The sequence below is a fragment of the Capricornis sumatraensis genome, chromosome 5, assembly GCF_032405125.1.
Source record: "Capricornis sumatraensis isolate serow.1 chromosome 5, serow.2, whole genome shotgun sequence".
Lineage (NCBI taxonomy): Eukaryota > Metazoa > Chordata > Mammalia > Artiodactyla > Bovidae > Capricornis > Capricornis sumatraensis.
The window spans coordinates 77,571,864-77,589,937 of NC_091073.1; positions in this window are offsets into that span (position 1 = coordinate 77,571,864).

Consider the following 18,074-nt stretch of genomic DNA (forward strand, 5'->3'; position numbering starts at 1 on the left):
ATACAAAAAATACTTAAAACTCAATAATAAAAAATACCCAATTTAAAAATGGGCATAGGAACAGATAACTCCATGAAAAATTATGTAGATAACAAGTAAGCATATAAAATATGTTCAACATCCTATTTCATCAGTTCAGTTCAGTCACTCAGTCGTGTCCAACTCTTTGCAACCCCATGAATCACAGCACGCCAGGCCTCCCTGTCCATCACCAACTCCTGGAGTCCACCCAAACCCATGTCCATTGAGTTGATGATGCCATCCAATCATCTCATCCTCTATCATCCCCTTCTATTCCTGCACTCAATCTTTCCCAGCACCAGAGTCTTTCCAAATGAATCGGCTCTTCGCATGAGGTGGCCAACGTATTGGAATTTCAGCTTCAACATCAGTCCTTCCAATGAACACCCAGGACTGATCTCCTTCAGAATGGACTGGTTGGATCTCCTTGCAGTCCAAGGGACTCTCAAGAGTCTTCTCCACAACCACAGTTCAAAAGCATCAGTTCTTCAGCGCTCAGCTTTCTTCACAGTCCAACTCTCACATCCATACATGACCACTGGAAGAACCATAGCCTTGACTAGATGGAACTTTGTTGGCAAAGTAATGTCTCTGCTTTTCAATATGCTATCTAGGTTGGTCATAACTTTCCTTCCAAGGAGTAAGCGTCTTTTAATTTCATGGCTGCAATCACCATCTGCAGTGATTTTGGAGCCCCCCAAAATAAAGTCAGCCACTGTTTCCCCATGTATTTCCCATGAAGTGATGGGACCAGATGCCATGATCTTCGTTTTCTGAATGTTGAGCTTTAAACCAACTTTTTCACTCTTCTCTTTCAATTTCATCAAGAAGCTCTTTAGTTCTTCTTCACTTTCTGCCATAAGGGTGGTGTCATCTGCATATTTGAGGTTATTGATATTTCTTGTGGCAATCTTGTTTCCAGCTTGTGCTTCCTCCAGCCCAGTGTTTCTCATGATGTAATTTGCATGTAAGTTAAATAAGCAGGGTGACAATATACAGCCTTGATGTACTCCTTTTCCTATTTGGAACCAGTCTGTTGTTCCATGTCCAGTTCTAACTTTTGCTTCCTGACCTGCATATAGGTTTCTCAAGAGTCAGCTCAGGTGGTCTGGTATTCCCATCTCTTTCAGAATTTTCCACAGTTTATTGTGTCCCACACTGTCAAAGACTTTGGAATGGTCAATAAAGCAGAAATAGATGTTTTTCTGGAACTCGCTTGCTTCTTCGATGATCCATCGGATGTTGGCATTTTGATCTCTGGTTCCACTGCCTTTTCTAAACTGAACTGAACCACTGTACACCAATTCAAATTACTAAAATCCAGGACACTGCCAACACTAAATGCTCATGAGGATATGAAGCAACAGGAACTCTCATTTATTGCCAGTGGCAATGTAAAAATCATACAAACGTTATGCAAGACAGTTTGGTATTAAAAAAAAAAAAAAAGCCAAGCCTAGCCTTAAAATATGCTCCAGCAATTGCCCTTATTGTAGATTTATTTGCATTGCCCAAGAAAGATACATTGAAATCTTAACTCTTAGTACTTCAGGATGTGAATTTGTTTCAAAACAGAGTCTTTTAGAAAGGTTATTAAGTTAAAAATGAGCTCCTTGAATGAGCCCTAATCCAGCATGACTGGTGTCCTTATAAAATGGGGGAAAGTGAACACAGAGAGACGCATCACTGTAAACATGAAATGATGACACAGAGGAAAGCACCACATGCAGAAGGCAGAGATTGGAGTAAATCTTTCCAGGAACACCAAAGATTGCCAGCACCTCACTTAGGAGAGCAGAATGAAAGAGATTCTTCCTTACGGCTGTCAGAAGGAACCCATCCTGTTATCTTCATTTCAGACTTCTAACCTCTAGAACTGTGATAAATTTCTGTTGTTCATAGGGACCGTTTGTGGTACTTTGATTCAGCAGCCCTAGGAAACTAATACAGAACTTCTGGGTAATTGCTCAGATGATTTAAAAATTTATGTCCACACAAAAATCTGTATATGAATGTTTGAATTGAAAGTCGCTCAGTCGTGTCTGACTCCCTGCGACCCCATGGACATACAGTCCAAGGAATTCTCCAGGCCAGAATACTGGAGTTGGTAGCCTATCCCTTCTCCAGTTGATCTTCCCAACCCAGGAATCAAACCACGGGTCTCCTGCATTGTAGGCATATTTTTTCTACCAGCTGAGCTACCAGGGAAGCCCTCATATGAATGTTTATAGAAGCTTTATCCATGATCTTCAAAATTTGGGAGCATCCAAGATGTACTTCAGTAGGTGAATGAATAAATAAACTTTGATGCATCTAGGCAAAGGAGTATTTTTCAGTGATTAAAAAAATGAGCTATCAAACCATGAAGACACATGGAAGAACTTTAAATGCATAGTTGCTAAGTGAAAGAAAACAGTTTGAAAAGACTGCATTCTGTATGATTCCAATGATATGACATTCTGGGAAAGGCACAACTATAGATACAGTAAATGATCAGTGGTTGCTAGGGATCTGGCAAGAGGGAAAAAGGATGAAAATGTGGAGTACAGGTTATTTTTAGGGAAGTGAAACTATTGTCTGATACTGTTACAGAAAATATATGACTTTATCCATTTGCCCCCATGAAATGATATAACACAGTGAACCCTAATGTAAGCTATGATTTTATTAATGTAAATGTATCATTATGTAACAAATGTACCGTAATAGCAAGGTGTTAACAATAGGGAAAACTATGCAGGATGGTTGTGAGAGAGTAAGTGGGAGTTCTCTATACTTTCTGCTCAGTTTTCTGTAGACCTCAAACTACTCTAAAAATTGGTCTATTTATTAAGAAAAATGCACTTTAATCTTTAGTAGTGGTGACGTCTGTGTCTCAGTTTTCTCTTCTGCAAAAAAGGACTAATAATAGAACTACTTTATAGAGTTGTGAAAATTAAATGTGATAAGACTATTAGAAACAGTGCTGCAATGAACGCTGGGGTACAAGTGTCTCTTTCAATTCTGGTTTCCTTGGTGTGTATGCCCAGCAGTGGGATTGCTGGGTCATAAGGCAGTTCTATTTGCAATTTTTTAAGGAATCTCCATACTGTTCTCCATAGTGGCTGTACTAGTTTGCATTCCCACCAACAGTGTAAGAGGGTTCCCTTTTCTCCACACCCTCTCTAGCATTTATTGCTTGTAGACTTTTGGATCGCAGCCATTCTGACTGGTGTGAAATGGTACCTCATTGTGGTTTTGATTTGCCTTTCTCTGATAATGAGTGATGTTGAGCTTCTTTTCATGTGTTTGTTAGCCATCTGTATGCCTTTTTTGGAGAAATGTCTATTTAGTTCTTTGGCCTGTTTTTTGATTGGGTCGTTTATTTTTCTGGAATTGAGTTGCAGGAGTTGCAGTGTGGTGATTCCTTAAAAAACTGGAAATAGAACTGCCTTATGACCCAGCAATCCCACTGCTGGGCATACACACTGAGGAAACCAGAATTGAAAGAGACACATGTACCCCAATGTTCATCGCAGCACTATTTATAATAGCCAGGACATGGAAACAACCTAGATGCCCATCAGCAGATGAATGGATAAGAAAGTTGTGGTACATATACACAATGGAGTATTACTCAGCCATTAAAAAGAATACATTTGAATCAGTTCTAATGAGGTGGATGAAACTGGAGCCTATTATATAGAGTGAAGTAAGCCAGAAAGAAAAGCACCAATACAGTATACTAACACATATATATGGAATTTAGAAAGATGGTAATGATAACCCTGTATGTGAGACAGCAAAAGAGACACAGATGTTTAGAACGGACTTTTGGACTCTGTGGGAGAGGGAGAGGGTGGGATGATTTGGGAGAATGGCATTGAAACATGTATACTATCATGTAAGAAACAAATCGCCAGTCTATGTTTGATACAGGATACAGGATGCTTGGGGCTGGTGCACGGGGATGATCCAGAGAGATGGTATGGGGTAGGAGGTGGGAGGGGGGTTCAGGATTGGGAACTCATGTACACCCATGGTGGATTCATGTCAATACAGTATTGTAAAGCAAAATAAAAATTTAAAAAGAAAAGAAAAGAAAGGGCCCTGATACTGGGAGAGATTGAGGGCAGGAGGAGAAGGGAGTGACAGAGGATGGGCTGGTTGGATGGGGTCACCGACTCAATGGACATGAGTTGGAGCAGTCTCTGGGAGTTGGTGATGGACGGGTAAGCCTGACATGCTTCAGTCCATGGAGTCATAAACAGTTGGGCACGACTGAACGACTGAACTGACTGAACTGATCTGCACACACACTCATACTTTCCAATGACTATAGCTGTAATAAAGAAATGTTTTACACTAACTAAAGAGTTATTGATTAATGAATAAAATCTTGGCAGTGAAAAGTACAAAGGAAAGAGCTGATCTTTCTCAATCAGATTGGAGTATTGACTCAGATAGGCAGGTCTGACACAGGTACTCAGCCATCAGAGCTCATTTTTCATCTCTCAGGTGATTTCTCTGCATTGGTGTCTGGCTGAGCCAGGAGTCAGACTCAGTCCCAGGGAAAAGAAACAGCACCTTTTCTGGGTTGCAGCTTTATTCCTGAACTTCACTCTGATTGAATCAGTTCAGTTCAGTAGCTCGGTTGTGTCCGGCTCTTCGCAATCCCATGGACTGCAGCACACCAGGCTTTCCTGTGCATCGCTAACTCCTAGAGCTTGCTCAGACTCATGTCCATTGGGTCGGTGATGCTATCCAACCATCTCATCATCTGTCTTCCCCTTCTCCTCCTGCCCTCAATCTTTCCCAGCATCAGGGTCTTTTCCAATGAGTCAGTTCTTCACATCAGATGGCCAAAGTATTGGAGTTTCAGCTTCAGCATCAGTCCTTGCAATGAATATTTAGGACTGATTTCCTTTAGGATTGACTGGTTTGATCTCCTTGCAGTCCAAGGGACCCTCAGGAGTCTTCTTCAACACCACAGTTCAAAAGCATCAATTCTTCAGTGCTCAGCTTTCTTTATAGTCCAACTCTCACTCAGCTGGGTTTATTTGCCTACCTCCCAACCCATCACAAGTCAGGTGACTTTTTGGCTGTGACAGGTCAAACCCAGTCATGTGACCTGCCCGAGACCAGAAATGCCTGGCACAAAATCACTGGCAGAGGGAGGTCTGATGAACAAGCCTGTAGAAGGATGAAGGTTTCTGGGTGGCTGAATAATCCACTCCATCCCACTGGATTCCAGTGAAGATAAACTCATTAGCAAGAAGTGAAAAAGGAAGACATTGGGATCCTTCAGTTGCAGTGTGTAGAACACTAATTAAGGCATTGAATTGTGCTAACACAGTTCCCTGTGGAAGACACTTTGTTAAAATGAATACTTACTGATGTCAGGACAATTTTGATTAAATGTGTATATCCATGAAAAAATAAAAATAAAAAATTTAATAAGACATGTAAATCACTTAGCATAGTGCCTTGTATGTAGCAGGTAGTCAAGCATGTTCTATCTATTTAAAGAGATGTTGCAGTTTCATAAATATCACATATTTGCATTTGTTTTCAAAATGGAAAATTTTGACATAGCTGGACACTATCCTGTTAGAAATTTAATATATACATTGGCATAGAGCTTAATTTCATTTACATTTGTGATTTGTGACTGGTACATAGTGTTGAGACAATCATCTTAAATGAGAGAATCTTCTGGTATTATGTGTTTTCCAATGAGGGCTAAAGAACTTATGCAGCTTCTTGACTTTATGCAGCAGACGCAAACATTGCATGAAATTTACTAGATGGAGTTACTGTAACAGATAGCTGTAGACACATCTTAAATGCCTCATCCCTAGTGCTCTATTAAAACAATCCTTCAGACAAATAAAAAATTAGGACAATATTAGTGCACATATGAGATCCTTAGGGACATTTAATAATGGCTTATTCTTCTTATTTTATTAAAAAATTGCTTTCATTAGCAGGTGAGATTGAAAATCAGCTTTCTGTTGTCTAACTCAATTTTCAATCTCCAGCAACATAAAGCTTACAGGCTGGTAGCAGTATTTGTAAATTAAAGATTGTTTTAATCTTCAGTGGCAAAGATTTATGAAATATTGCTTTAAATTTGTGCTTCATGTAGTAAAGCAAATTGAATTTATTTTATAGACAAAAGCAACTTGAAGAAACCCATAGATTACTTTGGCCACTGAAGAGTATAAATTATGTCTAACTAAATTTTGTCAGTACTGTGTGTTGAGCTATTTAGATAAAACATGTTTTTGACATTTATTGCAAAATGATACCTTCTTCTAGACTCCTACATTCTCTGGAGTATGGAGTGAATCATTAAGGGAATTAGTTATCTTTCTGTTGACATGAATCACATTATACAAGATGTAAAAATTTAAATGTATTTTTTCTAAGTAAATTATTGTGAAAAGGTATCCAAACCTATTATGATGAATTAGAGGCATGCCAAAACATTATACAACCCACATGTGTAATTTCTAGGCAAATTCACTGCCATTATTTAGGATTTTTAATGTATATTTATTCCTACAGGGTATAATCCCACAAAGAGGTAAGGTAAGTAAATCATTGTGATGGTAGTACCTGCTTGTTTGAAGTAAAACCATTCTTACAGACTGTGAGGCTTTCTAGTGGACACCCCACCACCAATGTTGGTTAATGTTTTATTCTCTAGAAACAGCACAAAGACATCCTCTATGAACAAAGCTTTGCACTAGAAAGAAAAATATATATATATAATTTTAAGACTCCAAGGAACAAAATATTTACATAAAAGATATATGTATATGATTTATATATGTGTAAATATTAAAACATAGACTACCAACCATAGGGCTCAACAACTGAGGGGGAATGAAAACTAAAGCATGGGTAGATGGTTTGAAAAAAAAAAACAACCACTATAACTGGATCCAGAAAAACTACTATTTGGTAATATTTATAATCAAATTAGTGTTAATACTAAAATTTATCTGTATGGCAAATGCCACTGAACATCATTTCAATTCAATAATTTAATTATGAATTATATTGACTGTCATTAATTTGGAAGGCGATAACGAGTCTTTGGTTCACAGTTGTTCACCTTTTTCTTGCAAAAAATGTTTGTCTAGACAAACCTAACCCAAAACATTACAACCCATATTTGTTATTTATATCAAACTCTGGTGGCCCTGACATGCATAGCAGGTAGCCCTCTCTCCTCCCATTATGTACTGCTTCACACAAAGAAAGAACCACTTTGGTGATTCTTCAGTGGGCTTCTTTGTATATTAAAGTTGACACATTTCATATTTGGAGATGCTCTTTCAACCCTTTTACTGAGTAAACTTCAGATTTTGCAAGGAACTCTAAGACAAGGGTCTGTACCAGGTAGAGATTTCAGGATAACCTATTTTAAATCCAATAGATCCACTTGCACTTAAAGGATAGAAAGGTTGCTGCCTGGAGCCTCTGCTTCATCCCGAAGAGAAGATAAGGCAGACTCTTAGGGTTTTGGAGTAAGCTTCTCCTGTATGCTGTGTTCTGTAGCCTATTGTTGTTGTTTAGTCATTAAATTGTGTCTGATTCTTACGTGACCCCCATGGACTGTAGCTCACCAGTCTCCTCTGTCAATAGGATTTTCAAGGCAAGAATACTGGAATGGGTTGCCATTTCCTTCTCTAGTCTGTGGCCTATATGGAGCATGATAAAAAAAACTCCATACCAGAAATTGACTGTTGTATTTCTGACTCAGTCAAGAGGGTTTTATTTGGATGATAATCTGGGTATTACAGTGGAAAATAGAAAATATCCCTAAAATAGAACAATATCCCTAAAACTGGAACTATATTATGGTGTATCTACAATTGCACAGGCACTGCTTCTGCAAATCAGAGACCCCTGGCCACCCTTTTGAACTAATCATTTAATGACCTTAATCTCATAGGGAGAGGCTGTACTTTTTAAATCCCTTTTGTATTCATTTCTGGGAAGTTCTGAGCCCTCTCCTTGTAAGTATTAATTAGTTCAATTCCACATACCTTTTTGTCAATTGAAAGAAGCCCCCATCCCTACCTATCAGTACTTTATTTTGTTAATCAAATTTATTTTATTTTAAATTTAATATATTTCACATAAATTAGAATTGGGAACACCATCATCTTTTTTAGCTTTTTTAAAAAAAGTCTATAAGCTATTATACATAGCCTTATAAGAGGAAGATTCCTTAAAAGAATCTATCTAGTGACTCTGTTAGGTTACTTGGTACCCTTGGATGTTACCTGTTTTTCTGGGAGGAGGTGTAGTTACCCAAGCCATGCATTTTGGACATTTTCTATTTTCATTTCTTTTTACACAGAATAACTAGTGCCCTAGAAACACTATCCTGTCTTGGACTCATACACTTAGATTCAGAGGAAAGTGAAAGATGAAAGAATAAGAGCATCATTCCTACTGAATAGTTTAGCAAGTTATAACACTTTGCCTGCTCGTCTTCTTATTTCTGGCAAACTCTGTTAAAGACCATTAATGACAATGAAAGAATATTATCCTTGGTCTCTGGTTCATGATACAGTCAACACAGGAGATAAGTGGCAATTAGTGACCTGCAGTTTGGATCTTTGTCATTGTTGAATCTTACCACTCCCAGAAAAGTACTTTCTTTTTAATTATTTTTTTAAAAATTTAAACCTTTTATTTTGTATTGGGGTATAGCTGATTAACAATGTCGTGATAGTTTCAGTTAAACAGTAAAGAGATTCAGCCATACATGCGCATGTATCCATTTTCCCTCCAAACTCCCTTCCCATCCAGGCTGCCACGTAACATTGAGCAGAGTTCCATGTGTGATACAGTACGTCCCTGTTGGTTATCCAGTTTAAATAGAGCAATACACACATGTCTGTCCCAAACTTCCTACCTCTCCCTTCCCCCTAGCAACCATAAGTTTGTTCTCTACGTCTGTGAGCTTGTTTCTGTTTCCTAAGTAAGTCCATTTGTTTAGTTTCTTTTTAGATTTCACATATAAAGGTTATCATACATTTCTCCTTCTCTGTCTGACTTACTTCTCTCACTATGACAATCTATAGGTCCATCCATGTTGCTACAAATGACATTATTTCATTTTTTATGGCTGAGTAATATTCTTCTCTGTGTGTGTATGTGTGTGTGTGTGTGTGTACACCACATGTTCTTTATTCATCCTTCTGTTGATGCACATTTAGGTTGCTTCCATGGCTTGGTTATTGTAAATCGTGCTGCAGTGAACCAGTGGCACAGTGGTAAAGAATCTGCCTTTCAATGCAGGAGACACAAGAGACACAAGTTTGATCTCTGGGTTGGGAAAATCCCCTGGAGAAGGATATGGCTACCCACTGTAGTATTCTTGCCTGGAAAATTCCATGGACAGAGGAGCTTGGCGGGCATGGGATCACAAAGAATCAAACACAACTAAGCGATTAAGCACACACACATGCTACAATGAACATTGGGTCGCATATTTCCTTTCAGAGTATATTTTTCTCCAGATATACACAGAAGGAGTGGATTTCAGGGTCATATGGTAACTCTATTTTCAAGTTTTAAGGAACTTTCACACTGTTCTCCATAGTGGCTGTACCAATTTACATTCCCACCAATGGTACAGGAGGGTTCCCTTCTCTCCACATCCCCTCCAGCATTTTCTGTTTGTGTATTTCTTTTTATGATAGCCATTCAGGCCGGTGTAAGATGATATCTCAATGTAGTTTTGATTTGTGTTTCAGAGACACTACTTTGCCAACAAAGGTCTGTCTAGTCAAGGCTATGGTTTTTCCAGTGGTCATGTATGGATGTGAGAGTTGGACTGTGAAGAAAGCTGAGAGCCAAAGAATTGATGCTTTTAAACTGTGGTGTTGGAGAAGACTCTTGAGAGTCCCTTCGACTGCAAGGAGATCCAACCAGTCCATTCTGAAGGAGCTCAACCCTGGGATTTCTTTGGAAGGAATGATTATAAAGCTGAAACTCCAGTACTTTGGCTACCTCATGCGAAGAGTTGACTCACTGGAAAAAACTGATGCTGGGAGGGATTGGGGGCAGGAGGAGAAGGGGATGACAGAGGATGAGATGGCTGGATGGCATCACTGACTCGATGGATGTGAGTCTGAGTGAACTCCAGGAGCTGGTGATGGACAGGGAGGCCTGGTGTGCTGCGATTTGTGGGGTTGCAAAGAGTCGGACACAACTGTGACTGAACTGAACTGAACTGAATAATTAGTGATATTGAACATCTTTTCATGTGCCTCTTGGCCATCTGTATGTCTTCCTTGGAGAAATATCTGTTTAGGTATTCTACCCATTTATTGATTGGCCTTTTTTTTTTTTTTTTTTTTAATGCTGTTAAGCCTCATGTGCTGTTTGTAAATTTTGGATACTAATCCCTTGCCAGGCACATAATTTGAAAATATTTTCTCCCAATCTGTGGGTTTTTTTTTTTGTTTTGTTTTGTTTATTGTTTTCTTTGTTGTGGAAAAGCTTTTGAGTTTAAGTAGGTTCTATCGTTTATTTTTGGTTTTATTTCCATTACTCTACAGTCGTCAAAAATGTATGGTACTGGCACAAACATAGAAATATAGATCAGTGGAACAGGATAGAAGACCAAGAAACAAATCCATGCACATATGGTCAGTTAATCTGTGGCAAAGGAGGTAAGATTATACAGTGTTGGAAAGACAGTCTCTTCAACAAGTGATGATGGGAAAACTGGACAGCTCCATGTTAAAAAAAATAAAAATAAATCATTGCTTGACGCCATCCACAAAAATAAGCTGTAAGTGATTTAAAGACCTAAATGTGAGATCAGACATGGTAAAATTCCTAGAGGAAAATACAGGCAGAACACTCTCTGACATACATTGCAGCAATATTCTGTTTTCAATCCAGACTACTTTCTTAGCCTTTCATTGATATGTTTTTGATCTTTAATTACTAGGCTCCCTTTGAAGGTTATAATGGATTTGGCTCTCTGCACCAAATTGTCAAACAAGCGAGAACAATTAACCCAATAATACACACATCTGGCATGGAATGATATTTCTAAAGAGAAATTTCTAATATAGGAGAATTAATGGATTTGTAGTTTCCTCTGTATTGGTAATGGAGTAGCACATAGGAATATAAGGCATCGAGATACCATGATCTGGAGAAGGCCATGGCACCCCACTCCAGTACCCTTGCCGGGAAAACCCCATGGATGGAGGAGCCTGGTAGGCTGCAGTCCATGGGGTTGTGAAGAGTTGGACACGACTGAGCGACTTCACTTTCACTTTTCACTTTCATGCATTGAAGAAGGAAATGGCAACCCACTCCAGTGTTCTTGCCTGGAGAATCCCAGGGATGGGGGAGGCTGGTGGGCTGCCGTCTATAGGGTCACACAGAGTTGGACATAACTGAAGCGACTTAGCCGCAGCAGCAGCAGCAGATACCCTGATCAGAGATGGTCCCCTGGCTGAAGAACCATTGCATGACCTGGACCTTGGGCTGAGGATTGTAGTCACAGCTCTATTAAGTGATAGTTTTTCTCATTAGCCCTTCTCTGCCACAGTAATATTTTCCATTAGGAGGGCACAATAATCAGAGACCCCAAGATTAGAGACTGGGGCCCGTGCTTTGCAGTTGTAAATATATGCTATAACAAATCCCTAGCTTCCAACCCTAATCCACACCACCTCAGCTTTCTCACAGAATTAAATTCCTTACTGCTTGTCTGTACCTCTTTTCTATAGTGCATTTGAGTTTTCTATTAATCCTACTCTGCATTTACCCAACATGCTCAGGAAGACTAGGCTGCATGGAATCAGCCTTGGAAAAGTTAATTCTTCTTACGTCTCATTTAGAATCTCCGAAGGAAAATGCCGAGAAAAAATAAATGTGATTTGAAAGAAACAATAGAGTAAACTTTAGAGATGACGTATTCACATGTAGATGAATCCTTTGTAAAACAAAATAGCAGCATGTTGAAACACTGCAAAAGTTTGTAGTTAATGTTGCAGCAGCGATGTGGAAGGTTTACACATTACGTTCAATTTGCAAACTCTGAAACTGAAGTATTACATTTTTCTTTTCAGAGAATCTCTTATATATAAAGGTTTGCCTGGAGTTCTGAAATCCACATTAAATAATGTTGTCAAAATGATAAATCTGTTAAAATATAAGCTTCAATATTCCAATTCTATCTTCAGCTTTATTTAAAGAAATACGATCAGAACACCACACTCTACTGCTTCATATGAAATATGCTGATTATAAAAGGAAAGAAATTTGTCAAGAGTCTGTAAATTAAAAGAACTGGTATATGTATATTTGTGGGTGGTGAATGCATTGGTGTGATTATCATGGGATATGATTGAAAGAGAGTTATTGGCTTTCAGAAATGACTTACCTAATGAAAATTTTGTAACATTCAAATAAAATTACAGACAAATACAAAGATTATATATGTATACTGAAAAGTCTTGTGGATTCACAGCAAAATTCAGCTTTGGAATAATGAAGTTTGAAGTGCTTCCTAATAATATTTAATTTGGATTGGAATTTTTAAATTGTTAATCTAAAAACAATTTAGATTGTTGCTCCTGTGGAAGGAAAAAAAAGTAACATTATCAACTCTGGAATAGTGCTTGTGTACTGTCCATTTTGACTTTAGTCTTACTGCCTCTGCTCATTTGGAAAATTATTCAATACTTAGGTGAGCATACTTTTTCCTAATCCACTTCAGTGAGATTGTTTTGTACTTTTGTGATGTTGTGTGTGTGTGTTGAGTCACTTCAGTTGTGTCTGACTGTTTGTAACCCCATGGACTATAGCCCACCAGGTCTCTCTGTTCATGGAGTTCTCCAGGCAAGAATACTGGAGTGAGTTGCCATGCCCTCCTCCAGGGAATCTTCCCAATCCAGGAATTCTACCCATGTCCCTTATGTCTCCTGTATTAGCAGGCAGGTTCTTTACTACTAGCACCACTTGGGAAACCTCACACTTGTGACACACTTATATTATTTTGTCACTGTCTGTATTCTCTCTTGGGATTTTCCCAACCTCCTAAATGATTTTTTAAAGTATGTATCCATTAGGTTTCACTCTGTGCTCTATGCTGTGAAGTACTATGGGTTTTTCACAAATCCATGTGTGAAGCTACCATTACAGTACCACTCAGAAGAGTTTTACCACCTTAAAAATATCCTGTGTTCCACCTATTCATCCCTCCTCTCTTCCATTGAACCCCTGCAGTCACTGATTATTTACCATCCCAGGGATGTTTCCCCAAACATCATATAAATGGAGGCATACAGTACATAACCTTTTCAGACTGGCTGCTTTTACTAGAAATATGCAGCTAAGACTCATCCTTGTTATTTACATGGCTTGATAGCTTATTTATTTTAATTGCTGACTAATATTTTACATATTTCATTATATGTATGTACCATAATTTGCTTATTCATTCACCCATTGAAGAACATCTTGCCTGCTACTAATTTTTGACAACTATGAATAAAGCTACTATAAACATTCTAGTGCAGGATTTTGTGTGGAATTAAGAATTGAGAACAGTAGGGTAAGTAACTAGAAGCACAATTACTTGATCACATGGTAAGATTATGTTTGGTTTCGTAAAAAGCAGATAAATGATCTTTCAAAGTAGCTGCATAGCTACTTTGCATTTCAGCAGCAAGGAATGAGAGTTCTTGTTGCTCTACACCTTTGACAATTTAGCATTGTCAAATGTATTTTAGCAAGTGTTAACAGTTGTTTAGTGGTATCTTGATATTTTAGTTTTAACTTTTATGATGACAAATTATATTTTTAAATATCTTTTTTATCGAGATGTATTTTTAGATCATTTTGCTTGTTTTTTAATTTGGTTGTTTGCTTTCTTATTGTTGAGTTAAGTGTTCTTTTTATAATTTGTATATAAGTTTTTGAAATCAAATTGGTATTTTACAAATATTTACTCTCAGTCTGTGGCTTACCTTTTCATTTTCTAATCAGTATCTATTACACAACAGAAACTTTAGTTTTAACGAAGTCCAAATTACTACTGTTTTTCTTAATTGGATTGTGCTTTTGATATTTTACCTAAAAACTTATTATCAAACCCAAGGTAACAGATTCTTTCCCAAGTTTCTTCTAGAAGTTTTATAGTTTTGTTTGTTTTACATTTTGCTCTAAAATTCATTGTGAGTTAATTTTTGTGTAAGATGTAAGGGCTGTGTCAAGGGAATGTAAAAGTTTAAAAATTTTGTTTATTTATGGATGTCCAATTATTCTAGCATCATTTATTGAAAAAAAGACTATCCTTTCTCCATTGAATTACAGTTTTATTTCTGGGCTTTCTGTTCTGTTCCATTGATTTTCCTATTTGTTCTTTCTCCAATGACATGCTATCTCAATTCCTAGAACTTTATATTAAGTATTTAAATCAAGTAGCATAAGTTCCTCAACTGCATTTTTCTTCAGTAGTGTGTTGACAATTCTAGATCCTTTGCTTTTCCGTAGAAGTTTTAGAATTAGTTTATGAATATCTCAAAGTAACTAACTGGAATTCTGATTGGGATTCAATTAAATCAAGTTGGGAAAAACTCAGCTGTGTAAGTTATAGCTATGATGTGCTCCTTTAATTGATACTGAATCTGCCAATCCATGAATATAGAATATTTCTCCATCATTATAAATTTCCCTCAACTTCCTTCTTCAACATTTTTCTTTTAGTTTTCGTTACAGATGATGTGCTATTCTATCAGACTGATAACAAAGTACTTCAGTTTTTGAATGTTATGGTAAATGGTGAAAAAGTGGAAGTGTTAGATGCTCAGTCATGTCTGACTCTTTGCAACCCCATGGTAAATGGTATTGCTTATTAAACTTCAAATTCCAATTGTTACTGAAATATAGTAAAGGAATTGAATTTTGTTTGTTCACTCTGTATCATTAGGTTTTGCATTCTTGCTTATTAGTCCCAGGAATTTTTGGTAAATTCTTAGGGATTGTATACATAAACAATCATGCTGTCTATAAATAAAACTGATCTAATTTTTTAACTTTCTAAACTGTGTAACTTGTACTTCTTTTTGTTGTTTTAATGGACAAGCTAGGATTATTCAGCCTTTATCAAAATTATTAATATTTGGCTCTTCAGGCATCTGCTCTCAGTAAGCAGATCAAGTCTGTGTTTCTTGGTATGCATATCTCATCGGATATTAGGGTTTTAGTTTGTCTTATGATATGACATCATTTCTCTGATGATTCAAAACAAGTCATTGATTTTCAGTGTGCCTAGCTTTCTTGTTGTTAACAGTGGGAGTGACAACTTCCAATCACTTTGCATGTCAGAACTGATCTTGGGAGTCTCTTTATCATTATTTTAAATATTTAATATGAAAAACTTCTATTGCAATTTAAATCTACTTTGAATTATCTGAAGATTTTCTAATATTTCATGTTTCACTGAGAAAACAAGAACTATTAAAACTGAAGAATGATCACACTCGAAATACAATGATAGGAAATAAACTTATCAGAAATCATGTTACTGGAAAAAAATATTCATCAACAAAGCAGTAAAGCAATAATACACTCCTGCAATTTGCTATCATGTGTGCAAAAATTTCTCATCAGTGTTGACTGCAATAAATTTGAAGACATCATTATTAAAATACGTCAATCAGAAATTGTGTGTAGACATTCCAAGCATAAAAAAAATTATGAACATGAAAACAATCCTAAGTTTCTCCCTTAAATTTGAATTTCAGATTTTCTTTGACAGTTTTATATAAATTCAGTTTAACTTGTCTATTAATTATTTCTCATTATTTTTATTCTAATTATTTAATATAAAGAACACCTAATGAATTTTTGTACTAAGTTCCTCTTACCTATTCTACAATCCAGTAGAATTTGGTCCAGTGTGTAGTATAGGTATTATCATTTTCTCTGTGTGCCATGCAGTAAAATTGTGAAGGCTGTAAGATGAAGGCTGTAAAATGAAGAATCAGGAGCAGAAACCAATGGCCATTATTTATTGTAGTATGCATAGAATCAGAAGTTCATAATTTCTTGTCATTCTGAAAAATGTCTTTCTGTGAGACAAACTAGCATCAAGAAATAATTTTTCTGGGGTCAATAAAACAGGTCAGTTCATCAGTACTGAAACTGAACCTGAGAATGGTGTCTTTTTTTAATTGGGGTAAGAAAGTTATGGATTTTTGTGTTCCTGAGACCATCGTCTTCCTTTTCATCATTTTTATTTTGGTGGCTTGATGGAGGTGTTTATGAAGAGAAACAAAGCTTCTGTCTAATGTCAATAGGGGGGCCATTATAAGATCTTAAGTAACCTTGAGACTATTTCCTGGGTTAGAAATTTTGAGATCTCTTCATTACACAGAAAATTGGATGTCCCATCCCCTGTCCTTCAGTTCAGTTCAGTCACTCAGTTGTGTCCGACTCTTTGCGACCCCATGAACTGCAGCACGCCAGGCCTCCCTGTCCTTCACCAACTCCCAGAGCTTGCTCGAACTCATGTCCATCTAGTTATGATGCCATCCAACCATCTCATCCTCTGTCATCCCCTTGTCCTCCTGCCTTCAATCTTTCCCAGCATCAGGGTCTTTTCATGAGTCAGTTCTTCACATCAGGTGGTCAAAGTATCAGAGTTTCAGCTTCAATATCATCCTTCCAATAAATATTCAGGACTCATTTCCTTTAAGATTGACTGGTCTGATCTTTTTACAGTCCAAGGGACTCCTTGCAGTCCAAAGGATGCCCCTCTTTGGCTGTCCCATAAACATGGAAAGTAATATGGAGCTCTGTTCCCTTTCAGCAGGTCCAGCTCTGCAGCCCAAGCACACCTCTCTCTGTGGAGTAGCAGTGCAGGATCAGGGAATCCTTATGTTATGGTCTTGAGTTGTTGTTGGTGACTCTTACCAGACAGTCATGTGTGTTGTTAGTGGTGTGTATTACTGGGCATCCTCTACATTTTCTGAACCATAGGTGAGGTTAAGATTCCATTGAATGGTCTGATTTCCTATTTCTCTCTTTTCACTTGTGTTCCTGGTGTAGTAAAGTGAAAAAATAATGCTGTAATTTATTATCTGCTACATCCTTTATTTTTGTTACCTGATGGTTACCTTGATGGTTAGAACTGGACATGGAACAACAGACTGGTCCCAAATAGAAAAAGGAGTACATCAAGGCTGTATATTGTCACCCTGCTTATTTAACTTCTATGCAGAGTACATCATGAGAAACACTGGGCTGGAAGAAGCACAAGCTGGAATCAAGATTGCCCGGAGAAATATCAATAACCTCAAATATGCAGATGACACCACCCTTATGGCAGAAAGTGAAGATTTCTAAAGAGCCTCTTGATGAAAGTGAAAGAGGAGAGTGAAAAAGTTGGCTTAAAGCTCAACATTCAGAAAACGAAGATCATGGCATCCGGTCCCATCACTTCATGGCAAATAGATGGAGAAACAGTGGAAACAGTGTCAGACTTTATTTGGGGGGGGCTCCAAAATCACTGCAGATGGTGATTGCAGCCATGAAATTAAAAGACGCTTACTCCTTGGAAGGAAAGTTGTGACCAACCTAGATAGCATATTCAAAAGCAGAGACATTACTTTGCCAACAAATGTCCGTCTAGTCAAGGCTATATTTCTTCCAATGGTCATGTATGGATGTGAGAGTTGGACTGAAGGCTGAGCGCCGAAGAATTGATGCTTTTGAACTGTGGTTGTGGAGAAGACTCTTGAGAGTCCCTTGGACTGCAAGGAGATCCAACCCATCCATCCTAAAGGAGATCAGTCCTGGGTGTTCATTGGAAGGACTGATCTTGAAGCTGAAACTCCAATACGTTGGCCACCTGATGTGAAGAGCTGACTCATTTGAAAAGACCCTGATGCTGGGAGAGATTGGGGGCAGGAGGAGAAGGGGACGACAGAGGATGAGATGGCTGGATGGCATCACTGACTTGATGGACATGAGTCTGAGTGAACTCCGGGAGGTGGTGAAAGACAGGGAGGCCT